Source organism: Sciurus vulgaris (assembly GCF_902686455.1).
Source record: "Sciurus vulgaris genome assembly, contig: HiC_scaffold_427_arrow_ctg1, whole genome shotgun sequence".
Classification (NCBI taxonomy): domain Eukaryota; kingdom Metazoa; phylum Chordata; class Mammalia; order Rodentia; family Sciuridae; genus Sciurus; species Sciurus vulgaris.
Genome location: NW_027632612.1, coordinates 721181 through 734575, shown reverse-complemented (window position 1 = coordinate 734575; position 13395 = coordinate 721181).

The following is a 13395-nucleotide window of genomic DNA, read 5'->3' as shown; positions in this document are numbered from 1 at the left end:
TATAAATATAGCATTTCAAATTCCATTGTAAATCTCCAGAAAAATACAAAGTAAAAATTCTTAATGATAAAACTTTTTCCTCTCCTTTAATGATTGGAGAATTATATCTTCTCCAACATTCAAGACTGAACATATATAGTAATTTGGTTTATAATAAATCAATATCACTTCAGCAATGAACTATCTGTACTATACTGAAAAATGAAGATATCTTTATTTCTATCACATAAACTTATGATGTTCAGAATATTTTAAGCAACATTTAAAGGCAATGCCACATTATCCATATTCATAACATTTCTCACTGATAATTGGTATACATATTGAGATAGGTGCTGTAAATTTCATGGCATAATTTTCTCATTTGTGAATAATTCTAATCAAAAGTATTTGGCTGTTATCAAAAGTATATATTTTTGATAAGGGATTTCTGCATCTGTTACTTTCATGAGGATTTGATATGAATGTTCTGATGTTGAAGAGAGTGAAATTTGAATAAAAATTTGACAAATTATATTATTAGAATTTGTCACTTCTTTGAATTCTCTGGTGTTTAATAATGTGTGAGCAATTACTAAAGTCTTTGACACATTCTTTTTATTTACAGGATCTTTCATATGTATCCTCTAGAATATAGTAACGAGTGAACAACTGTGAGAGACTGTCACATTTGTAGATTTGTATGGTCTCTCTCTAGTATGAATCCTCTATTGTTGAGTAAGAGTTGGGCTTCAGTTATAAGCTTTGCCACATTTTTTACAATTGTAGTGCTTCTCTACTTTGAGTCCTGTGGTATACACTAAGAGTTGAACAATACTTAAAGGCATTTTGACATTCTAGGGTCTCTCTCAAGTATAAATTCTCTGGTGCTTAATGAGGTATGAGCTCCTATTAAGAGCTTTGTCTCATTTTTGCATTCATTTTATTGTCTCCAATATAAATTCTTTGGCATTGAGTAAGGGTTGAGTTTAAAATGTTTGTTACATTCAATATATTTGTATTATCTTTCTTCACTATAAACCTTGTGATGACTAATAAGGGTTGGATGATAATTAAAGTCTTTGCCACATTCCTTACATTCATATGGTCTCTGATTACTGAGAATCCTCTGGTGATGAAAAACCTGTGAGATCTGAATAAATGCTTTTCTACATTGTTTACATTTATAGGAATTCTCTCCAGTATGAAGAGTCTGGTTTTGAATAAGAGTTGAGTTGAGTTTAAAAACTTTGCCACATTTCTTTCATTTGTATGGTCTCTCATCTCTGTGAATCCTCTGGTGCTCAGTAAGTTTTGAGATTTGAATAAATGCTTTCCCACATTCTTTACAAGTGTAGGGCTTCTGTGCAGTATGAATCTTCTGATGTTCAGTAAGGGTTGAGATATATTTAAAATCTCTTCTCTATTCTTTACATTTTAATGGTCTCTCATTTCTATGAATCTTCTGGTATTGAATAAGGGCTTTACTATATTTAAATCCTTTCACATTTCTTACATTTATATGGTCTTTCATCACTATGAACACTCTGGTGTTTAGTAAGGTGTGACATTTGACTAAATGCTTTCCCACATTCTGTACATTTGTAGGGTTTCTCTCCAGTATGAATCTTCTGGTGTTGAGTAAGGACTGACATGCATTTAAAATCTCTTCCACATTGCTTACATTCGTATGGTCTCTCATCACTGTGAATCTCCTGGTGTTTAATAAGGGTTGAAGAATCCTTAAAGCCTTTGCCACATTCCTTACATTCATGTGGTCTCTCATCACTATGAGTTTTCTGGTGTATAATAAGGGCTCTACTGTGCTTAAAGCCTTTGTCACATTCCTTACATTTACATGGTCTCTCATTTCTGTGAATCTTCTGGTGTTGAATAAGGGCTTTACTATATTTAAACCCTTTCACATTCCTTACATTTATATGGTCTCTCATCATTATGAACAATCTGGTGTTGAGTAAGGTGTGAAATTTGAATAAATGCTTTCCCACAATCTGTATATTTGTAAGGTTTCTCTCTAATATGAATCTTCTGGTGTCAAGTAAATGTTGAGATGTATTTAAAATCTTTTCCACACTCCTAACATGTGTATGGTCTCTCATCACTGTGAATCTTCTGGTGTTTAACAAGGTTTGAAGGATTCTTAAAGCCTTTGCCACATTCCTTACATTCATATGGCCTCTCATCACTATGAATCTTCTGGTGTATAATAAGTACTTTACTGTGCTTAAAGCCTTTGCCACATTCCTTACATTCATGTGGTCTCTCATCACTATGAATCTTCTGATGTTGAGTAAGTTGCAAAAATTGAATAAATGCTTTCCCAAATTCTGTACATTTGTAGGGTTTCTCTCCAATATGAATCTTCTGGTGTTGAGTAAATGTTGAGATGTATTTAAAATCTTTTCCATATTCTATACATTTGTATGGTCTCTCATAATTCTGAATTTTCTGATGTTGTGTGAGGTATAAAACTTCAATAAATTCTTTCCCATATTCTGTAGATTTGTAATGTTTCTTTCCAGAATGACTCTTCTTGTGTTTTGTAAGGGCTGACCTCTGATTAAAAACTTTGCCACAATCTTCATATCTGTAGGGTTTATCACTACTGTGATACAGAATTGAGAAATTTTTAAATGCTTTAACATATTTCATAAATTTGTAAAACATTTGTTCTGTATGAATTTTCTTGCATGGAATAATTCTTGTAATTTTATTTAAAACTCTTCCACATTCTTTATACTTGCAATTCTTTCCTTGAATATGAATGCTTGGAATGATAAATTCTGAGCACTGATGAAATACTTTTTTGCATTAATTACCTTTGTAAAACTTCCTTGTAAAATGAGCATGCTGATATTTTCTAGGATTTGTAAAAATGATTAAGTATTTATGAGTTTCATAGAATTTTTTACACATTTCACCAGTAAAAATGTACTCAATTATTTACAGTACAGACGTGACTAAAAGATCTTGAAAATTTATTATAAACGTGGAATTCTTCTCAAATATTTACACCTTATTTTTGATTAAGTAATAATGGATAAGTATAGATCTTCCTACAATAAATAAAGTATTATATTTAGGCACAAGGAAGAACTATTGAATACAGAAAAACAGACTTTCATTAAGTAAAAACAATCTGGTCAAACTTAGTAATATATTATTAATTAATAAATGTCTTGACTATACAAGTTTTTGAATAAAAACTTAACTAATGCTATATTTCAAATTTTTCTTCCTATGAACTTAAGCGTGTAATAGATTCCATTTTAAATTTTCCAAATTTGCTTTTAGAGGAAAGATATATTACCAAAAATTCAGCAGTGGTATAATTTCAAGACACCTAAAACACTCCTCAAATCTGACTGGAATAAATTCAGATTTTTTTTCTGAGATTTTATATGTTCTTGATAACTATTTGTAATAAAATGTTTATTGAATAGTTATAAAATATTTATTATATTCATCATGACAAAATTTCCAATATTTTCTGTCCCTCACACCTTCCCATTCTTTTCTTAAGTGTAAATTTTCAATGCCATAGTTTCCATACCATTGTTTAATCACCTAGTGGAATGAACATTTTATTCCCTGCTCTGATGAAACTTCTTGGAGTTTATTAGAATACACAACTGAAAGGAATAAAAGGAACAAATTATTTTACTTACTATACTTTGTGAATAAACAATGCAGAAAAATGAAGCTATTACCAAGGTAAGAACATCATAATGGGAGCAGCAAAGCAAATCCAAAATTCTCATTACTCCATAGATAAACAGAAGTAAATAACCTAATTAATAAATGTATGGAAAACAGCTGCTTCTTTGCCCGGCTGCTCCAAGGGGCTCCGCAGCCACTTTTCTTATGGCCCAACCAGCGGGACAAAAGACACGTACACTTCAGAGGTTCATGAAGCAGCTTCCTGTTTATTCAAATAACACCTTCAATATATAAGCAGTCTCATGCATAAGCAATTGTAACCAGATATGTCCATCCAATTCCGTTAAAGGTCAAGCAATCACTTGCTCAAGGATACATGTAAAGTATATCTGTCCACGCGCTAGGCGGCTGAACTGATTATCATGCAGCCAATAGTAAACACTTCCTGCCATTCTCCAGGCATAATTAGGATGCCATTTGCTCTCTTTAGATGCACATGGCGTAACCCTGGGCCCCGGGTTTTGTCCGCCACATAAATGTGCAAAGGAACTTAACAGACACTAATAAAAGGAAGAAATAAGAAAGATCAATAAAAATATAAAATAGTGTTCAACATCTCTAGTAATTAGAGAAATGCAAATTAAATCTGTACTAAGATTCCACACTTCAATCAGAGTGGCAAGTACCAAGAATGCATGTGAGAACAAATGTTGGCAAGGATGTGGGGAAAGGGGACACCATACATCGTAGGACTGCAAATTGATGCAATACCTCTGGAAAGAAGTATGAAAATTCCTCAAAAACTAGGAATATACTTGGGATGTTGTGGCAGGAGAATCATGAGTTAAATGCCAGCTTCAACAACTTAGTGAGGCCCTAAGCAAGTCAGTGAGACCCTGTCTCTAAATAAAACATAAAAAAGAACTGGGGATGTTATTCAGTGGTTGAGCAGCCCTAGATTCAATTGCTGGTACATAAAAATCCCCAAAACCAGGGATGAAACCACAATTTGACACACTTATCCTACCTCAGTATGTACCCAAAATATTTAAAATAAGTGTAATACAGGGACACATCCACACTAATGATTACAGTAGCACAATTCATAATAAATGAGGTATGGAGCCAACCTTGTGGACCATCAACACATGCGTGAAAAAAGTAAAGACTATATGGGAAGGATAAGAATGGGAAATTTTGTAGAAAAAAATCTAAAGTAATTTTCCTAAGTGCATATATGAAAATAATTAACTGAATCCCAACAGCTTGGCCACCTATGAAAGTTGGGTCTTAATTAGAAAAAGATGTATCACATGCTTGTATTATATCAGAATGGAGTCAAATGACAACTAAAAACCAATAAAAAATTACAAATTAAAAAATAAATTTTACAACAATGTACTGAAATAATTGAGATCTGAGAACTTTCAAAATTTTCTTAGATTTTAAAGAATCACAGGTGAGCACGTTAGAGAGAATTACAGTTTACAGGGATGGAAAATGTGTCACTTTTATCAACACAGTCATTCCTAATCTAGAGTAAGACATTGTGTAATAAGGAAAACCTATCAACCCCTTTTTTCTCTCCCACTAGCAAAAGGGAAGAGTGAAACATGGAAACATGTATGACTTCCTTGACGACTTCATGAAAACTAGATTTTTGTCTTCACAGAGACCTCAGATAACAGGTAAATTTTGGTTGACATTACTAAAGATATTCATCAGGGTTTTAAAAAAAGTAGATTCTTAAGAAGAAATATGAACAAAGATTTACAGTGGGAAAAGGTACAAATACATCTAGAGAAGATAAAGCATAAAAACAAGTTTGAGAAGCAACAAAATCTCACAGATCATGTCAGTACTACATGAAGAAGGTCAAACCATAGTGATCAACAAAAAGGACTCACTTTTTAATGTTCATACTTTTTGCTACTTATTATTTGATTACACTAACAATTTTTTATGTACATCATGATGTTTTAAAGAATAAAATTGACTAAATCTAACAAATTAACACATATATTTTTCACAAAATTGGCAAGTTAATTTCTAGTAAACTTTACATATATTCTAGGAACAATCATTAAGAATACAATACCCTAGACAGACTTGATGGCACACAATCATGAGCCCAGTGACAGAGGAATCTGAGACAGAAGGAATGCCTATACAAGACCAGCCTCAGCAATGTAGGAAGACAAAAACTAAAGAAACAAAAAAGGATTAAAAATGGCAGTGATATTGACGAGTTGTAAAATCCACTGGGCTCAATTCTCAATTTAAAATAAAAATAATAATATAATATCCTACACCTACCATGTTGTAAAGAAAACATAATTTTTTTTTGTTTTGTTTTGTGGTACTGAGTATTGAACTCAGGGCATTGTGATTGCTAGGCAAGCACTCTACAAGCTGAGCTCTCTCCCCAGCCCTCAGAAAACATAATTTTTACCCATCAAAATATAAATTTGCAGGTCCAGCCACTGCCCATGTGAATCTCCAGCTCAGTCCATTCCCAGGCCTCATGTATCCAGTGCAATGCCCTATGTAGTATCAGCACCATGCTGTTGCTCTCCATCTACCAAAACATAGGGCTGCCTCTGCCTATTAGCATGGAATATTCTTGACCTGGATGTTGCTATCTTTAGTTGAACAACTCACATCCTGGGACACTTCATTATCAAATACTTTCATCTATTATGCTACTGAAGACTGGGAGAGTTGAGTAGTGTAGTATAGTTTTATTGTAGAAATTTTATTAGTAGTATTTTCAATTTTTATTATTTTTCTCACTCTATTTTCTTCTTATCTATCTGTTTCCTTAGAGGTTCTTTCTCCCTTTTCTCATGCTAACAAAAATTGACTTTGATACATCCAAAATAAAGATAGAATTTTAAAGACTGTGAGAGAAAAGCATCAGATTACATATAGGGAGAAAGTAATAAACATATCAGAAAATTTCTCAACCTAGACTGTAAAGGACAGAAGGGCCTGGAACAACGTACTTCAGGATCCAAAAGAAAATGGAGTCTAACCAATAATATTATTCTAGGAAACTTACCTTCAAATTTTACAACAAAATAAAATTCTTCAATAATGAAAAAAGCTAAAAGAATTTACAAATACAATGCCTGCACTACTGTACATTCTCAGCAAAATATTCCATGAGGAAAAAATAAAAAAATAACAATGTAAGTCATCAAAGAAATGAAGTACCCTATAGGAAAAGTCAATCAAATGAGAAACCATGTCAAGTTGAAAACAAAAGATAAACCAAAATGACTGTGAATACGAACCATATGTCAATAATAACTCTGAATATTAATGGCATAAACTCATCAATCAAAATATATAGACTGTCTGATTGGATTTTAAAAAAAGGACTGAACAACATCCTGCCTTCAAGACATTCATCTCATAGAAAAAGACACCCACAGACTAGAGGCAAAAGGATGGGAAGAAATATACCATTCACACTGACTTGGTAAAAAAGAGGGGGCTTACATCCACATATTAGATAAAGTAGACTTCAAGCCAATGTTAGTCAGAGGAATAAAGAAGGATATTTCATACAACTTAAGGGAAGTATAAATCAGCAAGACATAATAATCATAAATATTTATGTCTCAAACAATGGTACATTCATGTACATCAAACAAATCCTTCTCAATTTCAGGAACCAAATGGACCACAACACAATAATACAGGGTGACTTTAAGACACCTCTCTCACTACTGTATAGATCTTCCAAACAAATATTCCACAACAAAACCACAGAACTCAATATCACAATCATTAATTTAGACTTAACAGATATATATAATATTTCATCCATCAACCAGCAAATACACTTTCTTCTCAGCAGCACATGGATACTTCTGTAAAACAGATCATAAGTAATGTCCCAAAGCAACCCTTAGGAGATACAAAAAAATAGAGGTACTACCTTATATTTTATCAGATCATAATGTAATGAAATTAGAAATCAATGACAAAAGAAAAAATAACTGCCTCAATGCCTAGAGATTAAATAATACACTATTGAAAAATGCATAGATAGTAGAAGATGTCATGGAGGTGATACCAAAATAATTTGAAGTAAAGAAGATCAATGACACAACATATTGAAATTTCTGGGATGCCATGAAAGCAGTAGTAAGAGGAAAATGCATTGCATGGAGAACACTCAATAAAAGAAGAGAAATTCAAAAAATAAATGACCTAATATTACATCTCAAATTCTTTAAAAATAAGAGCAGATCAATACTAAAAGTAGTAGAAGACAGGAAAAAATAAAAATCAGAGCCAAAATCAATTAAATTGAAACAATAGAAATTATTCAAAATCTTGACAAAACAAAAAGTTGGTTCTTTGAAAACATAAACATAATTTATAAACCCATAGCCACACTAATGAAGAGAAGCAGACAGAAAACTCAAATTACTAAAACATCTGATGAAAACGTATATATCATGACAGGCACTACTAAAATACAAAACATAATTAGAAGCTATTTTGAAAATCAATACTCCAACAAAATAGAAAATCTGGAAGACATCAACAGGTTTCTAGATAATATGAATTACCTAAACTGAACCATGAGGACATGCATAACTTAAATAGATCAATTTCAAGTAATGAAATAGAAAAAAATCATCAACAGTCTACCAACAAAGAAAAGTCTGGGACCAGATGGATTCTCAGTCAAGTTTTACAAAATTTAAAGAAGAGCTCATTCCAATACTCCAAAAAGTATTCCACGAAATAGAAGAGAATGGAATCCTTCCAAATTCAATTTGCAAAGCTAGTATCACCCTGATACCTAAATCAGACAAAAACACATCAATGAAAAAAATCAGAGAAATATCTCTGATGAAAATATATTAAAAGGTTCTTAAAAAAATTCTAGCAAATCATTTAAAAAACACATTAAAAGTGCATCATGGTCAAATGGGTTATATCAAAGTAATGCGAGGCTGGATCAATATCCAGAAATCAATATATGTAATTCATCACATCAACATGTTTAAAATTAAGATTCATATAATAATTTCAATAAATATAGAAAAAGCATTGATATACCCCTTCATGCTGAATCCCCACAAAAATACAGTTATCAGACTATACAAGGTGCCAAAAAACACAAAATGGAAAAAATATGGCCTCTTCAACAAATGTTGTTGGTAAAACTGGAAATTCATATGCAGCAAAATGAAAGTAAATCTCTATTTCTCATCCTTTACAAAATTCAATTCAAATGGATGAAGGACCTAGGAATTAGATGAGAGACTGCAGAAAATATAAGAAAAATTATGCCCCAATCTTCATCATATTGACTTAGGACAAGACTTCCTTAACTAGATTTCCAAAGCAAAAGAAATCAAAGCAGGAATCAGTCAACGGGTAGATTAGAACTAAAAAGTTTCTCTTAGCATAGAAAACAATCAACAATATGAAGACAGAGCCCACAGAATGGGAAAAATATTTGCCACATGAACTTTAGATAGAGCACTAACCTCCAGAATTTATAAAGAACTCAAAAAACTTTACACCAATAAATAATACAAATTACCCAATCAGTAAATGGGTTAAGGAAATGAGTAGACACTTCACAGAAGAATATCTACAAGTAATCAACAGATATATAAAAAAATGTTCAACATCTCTAGTAGTAAGAGAAATGTGAATCAAAACTACTCTGAGATTTTATCTCACTGCAATTAGAATGGCAGTTATTAAGAATACAGGCAAAAATAGCTGTTGGTGAGGATATGGGGAAAAAGATACACTCATATATTGCTGGTGTTGCTGCAAATTTGTGTGGCCAGTTTGCGAAGCAAGATGGAGTTCCTCAGAAAACTTTGAGCCACCTTTGGACCCAATAATGCAGTCACATCAATGTTTATAGAAGCTCAATTCACAATACCTAGATTGTGGAACCAACCTAGATGCCCTTCAATAGATGAATGGATAAAGAAACTGTGATAATATATATAAGTATACACACACACACACAATGGAATATTATTCAGTCATAAAGAAGAATAAAATTATGGTATTCACATATAAATAAATGGAGTTTAAGAATATCATGCTAAGTGACATAAGCCAATCCCGAAAATTCAAAGACCAAATGATTTCTTTGAAAAGTGATTTGTGATGCATAACAGGGGGAGGTAGTAAGGGAAAAAAGGAGGAAGGATGAATTTTGTAGAGGGAAATGAGGGGTAGTGAGGGGGTGGGGGAAAGATAATGGAATGAGACAAACATCATTACTTTATGTATCTGTATGATTACACAAACAGTGTCACTTTTTGTGTACAACCAGAGGAATAAAAATTGTACACCATTTGGTACAATGTTCAAAAAAGGAAAAAAAATGTGTAAATTTGCAGAGTTTGGTTGACATTACCCCTAATATCCCCCAAAACACAGCTCCTAAATTCAACTTGTTCAGATTTCACATGTGAGTCCTGATGTAACAAATGAATTTTGCCTTATTTTTTACCCCCTTTTTTTTATGGGGGAGGGTAATTGGGATTGAATGCAGGGTCACTTTTCTACTGAGTTGCTTCCCCAGTCCATTTTTTCACTTCTTTGTATTTTTATTTTGAGTTGTAGATGGACATGATGATTTTATTTTATTTTTATAGCATTATGAGGATTGAAACCAATACATCACACGTGCTAGGCAAGTACTCTACCACTGAGCTACAGCCACAGTCCCCCAGTCCCTTTCTGTATTGTTTATTTTTGAGACAGGGTGTCACTAAGTAACTCTTCTCAAACTTGCATTCCCTCTGTCTCAGTCGTCCAATTATCTGGGGTTATAGACATGTGTCATTTTACCTTGCCTATTTTTTAGTTATTTAGTAATTTTCAGACATTTCCAAAATAACTGTAATTATCCAATGTAAGCTTTCTTTTAGTGGAAATATCTAAATGGAAACAATAGCACAGAAATAAAAAAGGGAAGCTTGACTTGATAAAAGAAACAATATAAAACAACTAGGAAAAGACCATAGGAAAGTGAAAGTTATGAATTTATTAAGAAGACTAAATAGCTACTTCATTGATGTTTAATGTGCTGATCAAGAATTAAATGAAATCAAGAGAAAAAAGTTAATAAAAGAAATCAACAGAAATTTTGTGCTTGATATATTCCTTAAAAACTAAGCTCTGAGATAATGGAAACATAAAAAAGAAAAGATATCAAACTTTAAAAGCACAATCATTTTCAACTAGAAAAATATGAAGAGATTCAAAACAAACACATCATAACCAAAGTTCCAAAACTCACAGAAATAAATTTTTGAGAGGACCAAAAGTAGATGTTTCACTTGCAAGGATAGTTCTAAAAAATTATTAGTTGATTGTTTTACAAGAAGAGTTCCAGAAAAGAATTGGAACATAAAGTCAAATAAAGAAAGAAAAAAATAAGCTAACAACCATGAATACTATATACAAAACATCTCTTTTTCCAAAGTAAATAAAAAGAAATCTTGTCATGATATACAAATGCTGAAAAATCTTCTCATTCTTAGACCCATCCTACAAAACATTCTTTAGAGAATTCTTTCAGTTGAAAATAAAATAAGGCTGCATAGCACAAACATCCTGGCAAAACCACAAATATCCACAAATATAAAATTGACAATATGTAATGATGGTACCTGAAAAAATTTGGCTATATAGATTGAAAGATAAAGTTCTAAAGATTATCATAAATCTGTTAACTCGTATGTGATATGAAAATTCCAGGGATGTCAATGACAACATTAAGAGGATATGCAAAGATATGAATTTTATATACAGTTTAAGTTAATTTACTACCAATATATAATGTCATTTAAGCTTAAAGTGTTTTATATAATCCAAATATACTGGCAAAATAATCATGAAATATATGATTAGAATAAGGTGAGAAATCAAAGCATGTTATTAAATAATCTGTGAAGCAAATATTAAATCAACTCAGAACGTACAAAAAAATCATAAAAATGAGAAAACAACTTACAGAGTAACAGTATTAAATTCTTAATTTTTAGTAATTTATTTAAATATAAATAGATTGTTATTAAATGCCAATCAGAACACAAAACATGACTGACAAGATTAAATCTAAAATTTTCTGTATCGTATCTACATAAGTTTTCATTTAAATATATGGTCACTTTAATAAAATGAAAAGATTATTTGCAAAGATAAAAAATAAATCAGACAGGGCAATAATTATGTTATACAAAACCAGCAGAAAGTTATGTAAGGTAAAAAGTTTTAAGTAAAAGCATTTTGAAAAGAGACAAACTAGAATATTATTTTATGATAGAAGAGACCACTATCTAAAACACTACGATGATAGTAAATACATTTGTAACTGAGTCATACTTCCAAATATAGAAAGGCAACACTGAGAGAACTGATATAAATAGTAATACAGTAATATTTGGAGAACCAAGTCACCAATGAATGTAACAGAAAATAAAAACAGACAGAATGGTAAACAAGGATTAGACCAATCCACAAAATTTTATAAACCAACTAGACTTTCAGATGCAATCTTCTCAATAACTCATGAAATATTCTTGATTGACCAGCTAAAAATCAGAAAATATCTTAAGACAGGAATGATGATACTTAAATGATTTTAGAAAATACTAACTTAGAAATCAAAAGTGGAAGTGACATTCAAATCTGTAAAAGTATGTGGCATTGGTGCACTCTTAAAAATGGTCTTCTTCAAGAAATGAATAAAAATATTAGAAATTTTCTATAATATCCAAATGATATAGTCACTTCAGGGAGTGTCCATCAAAATTCCAAAATTGTTTTTTTTTCAATCACAGAAAAGGCTATTTTAAAAATCCTGTGAAATTCCAATTACTGATAAATAACTCAAAAATATTCAAAATTAAACATAGCTGAATAATAATTTCTGATTTTAGAACGTAAGAAAAGTTGCAGTATTCAATATATTAATGCTGCTATGAACATATACAAGTAGAGATATGGAACAGAACAGAGAGTAAGTCCTCATTTATATTGTTGAATCAAGACATAGTTACACATATGTAAATATTAAGTCATCAGGGCCAAGAGGGGAAGCAAAAAAAGATATTTTATATGTGAGCATGAAGGCATTTTGGAAAAGAACTTTGGTGTGTTTTTCAACTTTACAAAGAAAAGAAATTACATAACATCTATACTATGAATTCCTCTTGAAGACGTTATGCTTACTGAAATAACCATTCATAATAAAGTCAAATATTGTGTGATTCTACTTACATGCAACATCTAAAGTTATCAAATCCATTGAACACAAGGGATGGTGCTTGTGTTGTGAGACAGATGAGCATGTGCTTTTCATGAAAATCTAACATTAATTTTGTAATATGTAAACTTCCTAAAAAAGATGTGGCAAACCAATTAGAACTAAAAGTACTAAGCAATACTTAAAATATTAAAACAGTAAGTTTAATTTCATGTGGTCTGATTGCATTTAAATTTTAAAAATACATTAAAGATAAAAAGAATTATGAAAATATTCAAAAGCTTCTTTAAATGATAAAGTCTTTATCCTAGACAATAAAACAGTTTTGTCCACAAATAGTTGATAAGCATTCCAGTAATTCTAGCTGCCAGGAAGACTGAGAAAGGAGAATTTCAAATTTGAAGTCAGTTTGAACACCTTCACAAGAACTTATTTCAAAATAAAAATAGAAACAGACTAGGGAT